Here is a 7,928-nt window from a genome sequence, read left to right as displayed (position 1 = left end):
ACACTGTATTACCAAAGAACCTTAGTCCCTGACCATCACATGTAACACTGCTTTATAGAAAAAGAATCTCCATGTTGCAATTCCCAGGTGCTGCAGGCACATTTTTCTCATCACCAACTTGACAGCGGGAGCAAACTATTCCTTTTCTCCAGCCCAGCACTAGGTCACTTAAAGAAAATCAAGATCCTGAAGCATCATTATACCAGAGACCCCAAATCTTCATAGCAGAGATGAGACAAAACACCAAAGGAGTTTAATGATCAAGTTTTCAGCATGTGCTGTAAAATAGTCAATTTTCATGCTCAAGAAGTAAATGGTTTTCCAGGAGGTGTAATATTCTGTTCATCTTACCCTTAGAAATTTCAGTCTCTGTGACTCAAATATAGTCACAAAAGACAAGATGTTGATGATATTTTGGAGAGAAAGAAGAAATAAAATCCTTTTACATTTACTTCATGTAACGAGATTTATAAACTTTAATGACGTCTGAGGATTTGACTATAAACATAATTGTACAAATTAGACATGGTAATGAAATACTTGGTTCTTCCATTTTCCAGAGTCTGTCTTCACACCACATGAGTAGAGTGTCTAATTTTTCTAGCCTTTGGCCATATTATATACACATGGCATGCTGACCAAATGTTTTACTTTTCTTAGCCAGAATGGTCTCATTTTTATAGCAATAGTGAGGAAAAATGTGAATTAGTGCTTCTGCTTTGCAGTTTTCTGACATTATATTTCCTGTCCTTTCTAAACCCTCCTGTGAAATATATGCAATATTAAAATTTTAAATCCTGACATTTATAATTTTTTTTTTCTAGTAATTTTCTCCTCTTTGGCAACTTAATCATTACTGGCTTGGAGTTTCTCATTTGTAAAATGACAAAATTATACCAAATAATATCCAAGAATTTTGCTAACTGTGAAGGTCCATAGTACTACTTATGTTTATACTAGGATTGAAAAAATACATATTGTGGATAATGAGAGCTAAGTTTTTTACTTTTAGACGGGGGAAAAGTTCTACATAAAAAAGTGGGGAGAATAGAATAAATCTTGAGTTGATGGATTCAAACTAAAGGTGTTAGCATGAATTCATGGTGTTTAAATATATATATATAGGCGGATAGACAAAGAAATAGAGATATGTGTGTTTGCATGGGTTAGTATACAGACATATATTCCCGAGCTCTGACTGCTGAGAAGGCCTAAAAGTAATGATAACCCAGTAGGAATCAGCACACCTAGAGCTCAGATGTTGATTCTAGATGCTATTCTCCAGTTAAAAAAATACCGAGGTTTCTTGGAGAAAGTGTTGACTCCAGGACTGTGACAGAGAACACAGAAGACAAGTTCGAGACATCTTGTGATGTCAAAAAGCAAAAGCATGTTTGATAAATGATGGGGCTATGTCAGAAGAACACAGGAGCCAATTTGGAGGTGCTCGCAATAGCCAAAGCTGGAATACTTTGAGTGACAAAGAAAATAATGGCAGTATCTGATTATAACCTAGCATAAAACAAGTATCTATGAATCCATACTTAATTACTCAATTAATAAGGAAGAAGAAACTACTCTTCTTTACAATAGATTCCAATTAAACAGGAAAAAAAAATGAGGAAGATAGAAAATGAACATTTTAGGCAAACACGAGAATGCTGTAGCTATAGGAGAGGGCATTTGACTAGGGCTCTGGGATTCAGTGGAGGAAACCTGGCCACTTCCCAGTAGGAAAGGAGTCATAGGGAGAAAATAAATACACTAATCTCTCTCTCTGCTGACTCTTCAATCTCTTGCTAGTGTCAACTACTGGCAAAACTCAAGTAGAAGCCAGAGGCCAAGGAAGCTAGAGGGATGCAGTCTGGTTAGGTCAGCCTCCAAAGGACCATAATAAGATAGAAAAGGATCAAGAGTGAGTCTTGGTGGTGGTGGTGGGAGGGAGAGGAGGATATCAAGTACATCCATATTTTATGCTATAAATGTTTTCTTCATGTTATAAAAATTAGTGGGCAAAACCATGAAGAGAAACTGAGATGAATATTTGCATATCCGTGAAATGTCTGCCACAAAATAATTATGAATTAAAAAAGGAAAAATCCAAATTTTACAGTGGAGAAATCAGCAAATACTACCTTAACCTACTGGTTAAAATTAACACCATCAGTAATAAGATATATTAACATGTTTAACCCCCTAATATGAGGCACTGAGAAGGAAAAAATATCACTTTCATATTCTCACCAAAAATGCATAATCCCAATCTAATCCTGAGAAAATACCAGATAAATGAAAACTGAGGAGCATTTTAAAAAATAATTGACCAGTACCCTTCAAAAGTGTTAAGGTCATGACAATAAAATAAAGATTAAGAAATTGTCACAAATTGAAAGGACATTAAGGAGATATGAAAATTAAATCCCATATAGGTTTCAAGATTGAATCATGGACCCAACACAGATACAAGTGGTAAAACTGGTGAAATTTGAGTAGGGTTTGTGAAGTAGACCATTGTATTGTATCAATGTTGTTTTCCTTTTTTCGATAATTGTACTATGGTTATGTAAGATGTTTGTAGAAGCTGAGAGAAGGTATATAGAAACTCTTTGCAACTTTTTCATAAGTCTGAAATTATTCCAATTTAAAAAGCTAAAAAATGATATAGGTATAATAATTTACAGATTTTGAATGATAATGGCATTTATTTAACAAATATTTGCCTAATGACTTCTCTGTGCCAGGCACCATGCTAAGAGACATCTGAGGATACACAACACACATGCATATATAGTTCCAGTTATTTTATGTAATTTTTAATCACTAAGTATTAAGACAATAATTCTTATTTTTCCAGGAATGAGGACCAACCATCTCTAATTGTAATAATGGCATTATGACCAAAAAAAGAGTAATAAAGAATGAACATATTTAAAATTAATCTATAAATTTTATGTATTTCCAATTTTAAAATTTCCAACAGAATTTATAGACTCATTCTAAAGTTTATCTAGAAGACAAAATATGCAAGAATCTCTAAGGACTTATTAATGACTTATCTAACAAATATAAAAGTAAACTTTAAATTTATAGTAATTAAAGTTGTGTGACAAAAGCATAAGAAGAGAGCAATGGAATGTGACAAAGGGCCAGAAACAAACTCATGCATCTATGAGAATTTAGTGTAGGATACTGACAATATTTTAATCTAGTGAAGAAAATATTAACTAGTCAATAAATGGTGTATTCTAGGGACTAACACAGCTTGTCTTTTAAAGTTCACTAAATTAGAATGGTAACAGCAAAACCAATTTACTCATATGAATGCCTTTTTTATACTTAACGAAAATAGAAGTTTAAATAAAGAAGACTAAAGAGGTATAGGGTCTACAAAGCCAGGTATAAAGACACAGGTAATATGAAAACTAGAGTAGGAGACGTTTGAGAAGCAGTGAATACATGATGAAGCTATAAGCCACATTACTTTAAAACAAGTATTTGAATTCTGATTATGTAAGTAAACTATGGAGGAAATATAGAAACATAATTTTCCAGCCAGTTGTTCAAATCGGAAACTGAAGGTCATTTTTGATATTTCCCTTTCCTCACCTCCACATACAATTAATCCATCACTACAAGAAAAAAATGATTCCACCAATTCAACTACCAAACACATCTCTCCAATATTTCCTCTGGATTCTGTCTTCAATGGCAATACACTAGCATCGCCACTGTCAGATCTTAATAGGGCAATTGCAAAGTCTCCTAACACTTCGCCCAGCCTTCATTCCTGTTTTTCCAATACATCCAAATAGCAGCTAGGGTGATCTTTTAAGAACTTAAGTAGTCCTGCCCCTTTCTGTTTAAAGTCCCCTACCTTCCAGGCAGGGCAGCCAAGCTGTGACCTTCAAGATAGCAGATACTTGCCATGCCCTCCCTGCACCTCTCCATCTTTGTTATAAATTACTGTCCTTGATCACTCATCACCTTTTTCTTCCTTTCTATCCCCGATCCCTCCTTAGAACCATTATGCTCTCTTTTCCCAATTTTTTGCCTAATTAAGTTCTTCCAATCATTCAGGTTTCAACTTAAATGTTATTTACCAATAGATACTTCCTTGACCACATAATCTAAAATAGCCTCTGATCTTTTCCTTTATGGCACTTACAGAAATGTGTAATTATGTATTCATTGGAGCATATATCTTTTTTGTGTATATCTCCCCTATCTTATAGATTCAAAGTGTGCAGGAACTTTGTCATCTTGTTCACTTCTATATACCTAGTGCCTAGCCTAGTGTCTGGCATAAAGTAAGTATTCAATAAATGAATAGATAATAAGCCAGAATAAGTAAGTCCAGAAATGTTTTTGAAAAGATGGAAATGCCTAGCAAGATAAAGATTACTTAGAATAACTATTATTTGTGTGATTTTATAACAGAAATGATGATACATGGATAACTAAAGGGCCCTCTAGGGAAGTCAAATGGCTGCCCAGATACACAATGTGTTAAGAACTCATTGTCTGCTCCTCAATTATAAAAGTAATTTTGTCAGTGTACCCATGGTGATTGACAACTAACTCATACTGAATAAACTTATGACAGATTTAGGTATACGTTATAATGTCAACTCATTAATTTACAATAAAAAAAAATAACAAGCCAACCTGATCCTCAATCCTTGTTTAGTTCAATTGCCCTCTATAATACAGCTAAATTATGTCCAAAGGATAAGTGCAGCTCAGGAATGATTCCTGGCTACACATTACTTAAGCAGCGAAGGTACTATCACTTTAGAATAAGCACCATTGTCTTATGCCTGGATTCTTACAATGGCCACCTAACTGTTCTCTGCGCCTACCACTCTAAAATGTATTAAGCACTAAGCATCAAAAGTGCTCCTTTTAAGACATACATCCAATCACCTCATTCCTCTGTTTAAAACCCTTCAATGGTTCTCCATTATGTTTGAAAGAAATCCAGCCCCCTACTCTTGATTTAGAAAGCTCTGGGCCCTGCCACCTCTCCAACCTCATTAGGTGCTCTTCTCCCTAAAATTTAGATGCCCAAATACACTGGTGTGCTTTCAGATTGAGAGTCTAAATATACAAATGGACGATGTGCAGACCATATGGAAAAATAGAACTCTGACCCACAGCCTGCAGCAACCAACCCAGGAAACCAATCCATTACGTACAGTAGTAACCAACCTAGGAAGCCAGCCTGCTATCTATAAGTCAGACTCATAGGAAGGCGGACCACTATGCCTAATATCTGATCCAGAAAGATAATAATAACCCCTCGGGAATCAGATCAAAATAACCAGGATTTATTAATAACTGGTAGCCTTGAGTCTCTGCCAAAACATAAGTGATGATCGCGGACTCCCTTGAATAAATGGCCTTTGTTGTCCTCTTTTGGTTGGTCTTGGTTTATTTCCACAAGATTCTTTACTGTAACAAACTGCTTCCACCCTTGGAATGCATCCTCAACCCTTCACACAGACAACCTCTTCTTATTTTCAAAATTTCCGCTTATGTCTTAAAGACACCCTCTCTGACCTTTTTAAACACACCTATTTCAACCTCTTTTTTTGGATTTCTTACAATACTTACCACATTTTGAAATAATTTTGTTGATCTTTTTAGCTTTCTTTTCTACCTGTCACTCTCACTAGAATGAAGCTTTATGAAGACAGAAACTCTCTCTCTTTCTTCTTTATTCTGATCCTTGAGGACCTAGAATAGAACAGAAAAATAACAGGTGCTGAAGAAATATGTTGAATGACTAAATGGGTGAATAAGTGATTCAGTGCCTAAAGTAAATGCAGACCTGGCATAAGAAACAATTATGCCTACCTATGTGCCAATTGAAACAGCAAGATGAGACTATGGTGCTGCACTTTCTCTGGTCTCTTTCATAGATAAGGCCTGGGGCTAGGAGTTGTCTTCCCTTAGACCTACCTCGATCTGGAACATCCTACTTCAGAGCAGTGGATGAGAAAGAGTTATGGCCAAGGATGTACAGCTGAGTCTAAGAATCTCACAGTCTATGAACCTTGAATACCAGAGTTACACAACCCCTCTACCCATCAAATATTAGATTCCCCCAGGCCTGCCCAGAATCTAGCCCTTAACTTAAATCCCTCATTTTTTTAAAGCAAGACAATGTCGTTCCTCTAATTAAAACTATTGGAGGCTCACTATCATGCTCAGCTTAAATTCTTAGTTCTCTACCATGACTGAAAGTCCCAACCTGATACCTCTCTGGCCTTGTCTCCTGCTGCCATTTTGTCACTATTCTAAACTCTGTCCTTTTAATATCTAAGTCATACTAACCTCTCTCCTGCCCCAAAGCCCTTGCAAGTGTTCTTTCCTTCACCTGGAATGCCTTCTCTCTTCCCTTTCTAGTGCTAATTCATTCTAGAATTCAAGTCTCAGCTTATATGTTCCCTCCTCAGAGAAGCCTTCTTTGACCACCTACATAAAATGATTCCCTTTACCTGTCAGTTACATCCTGGGCTTGTCTCCTTCATCACCCTATCACTATCTATAATCACTCTATCAACTTGTCTATAACTAAATCAGTGATTCTCCATCAAGGGAAAGTTTGCCCCCAGGGGACACTTGGCAATGTCTGAAGACATTTCTTTTTTAATATACCATATTTATTTTTTTAACAGACTGTTTTTTAGAGAAGTTTTCGGTTCACAACAAAATTGAGTGGGAAGCTCAGAGATTTCCCATATAACCCATACCCCTACACATGCACAACCTCTTCCAGTATTAGAGCAGTACATATCTCACAACCGAACTTACGTTGACACATTGTTATCACCCAAAGCCCACAGTTCATATTAGGGTTCACTCTTGGCATTGTACCTTCTATGGATTTGGACAACTCTATAATGACATGTATCCACCATTAAAGATGCATACGGTATAGTTTCACTTCCCTAAAAATCCTCTGTGTTCCACATATTCATTACTCGTTCCCTATAAGCCCTGGTAACCAATGAACTTTTACTTGATTCCAAGGATTTGCCTTTCTCAGAATGTCATATAGTTGGAATCATACATTATGTAGGCTTTTCAGATTGGCTTCTTTTGCTTGGTAATATGCATTTAAGATTCTCCCATGTCTTTTAATAGACTAATAGCTCATTTCTTTTTAGCACTGAATGATATTCCATTGTCTGGATGAACCACAATTCATCCATTCACCTACTGAAAGACATCTTGGTTGCTTTCAAGTTTTGGCACTTATGAATAAAGCTGTTATAAACACTCATGTGCAGGTTTTGCGTGAACATAAGTTTTCAGCCTATTTAGGTAAATACCAAGGAACATGATCATTGAATCATACAGTAAGAGTATATTTAGTTTTGTAAAAAAAAAAAAAAAAAAAAAAAAAACTGCCAAACTGTCTTCCAAATTGGCAGTATCTCTTTGCATTCCCACCAGCAATAAAAGAGAGTTCCTGTTGCTTCACATCTTCACCAGCATTAGGTGTTGTCAGTGTTTTGGATTTTGGCCATTCGATAGAGCCAAAATATTTTCTGAACAATCAGATGTGAAGTGAAAGGAGAAATGGAGTGTATTATCAACTAAGACAAGAAAGAATGAGGGGGAGCAGATTTCGTGGCAAAGATCAGGAGTTCCTTCTTGGACATGTTGATTTGAAAATCTTTATTAGTAATCCAAGTAGTGATGTCAAGTAGGCATTTGTCATAACAAATATCTGAAAATATGCTTGTGGGAGCCATCAGCATGTAGAGAGTGAAACCATGAGCCTGAATGAGATCAACAAGAGTGTGAGTATGAATAGAGGACACAGCCAAGGGCTGAGTCCTGGGGCACCCCAACAGGAAGAGGTCTGGAAAAGAGCAGGATTCAGCAAAAGAAAAGAAGAGCAAACAATTAGAAGGGTG

The sequence above is a fragment of the Rousettus aegyptiacus genome, unplaced genomic scaffold (genome assembly GCF_014176215.1).
Source record: "Rousettus aegyptiacus isolate mRouAeg1 unplaced genomic scaffold, mRouAeg1.p scaffold_m13_p_1, whole genome shotgun sequence".
Lineage (NCBI taxonomy): Eukaryota > Metazoa > Chordata > Mammalia > Chiroptera > Pteropodidae > Rousettus > Rousettus aegyptiacus.
The sequence above is the reverse complement of the archived record's forward strand: the minus strand, read 5'-3'. Positions refer to the sequence as shown.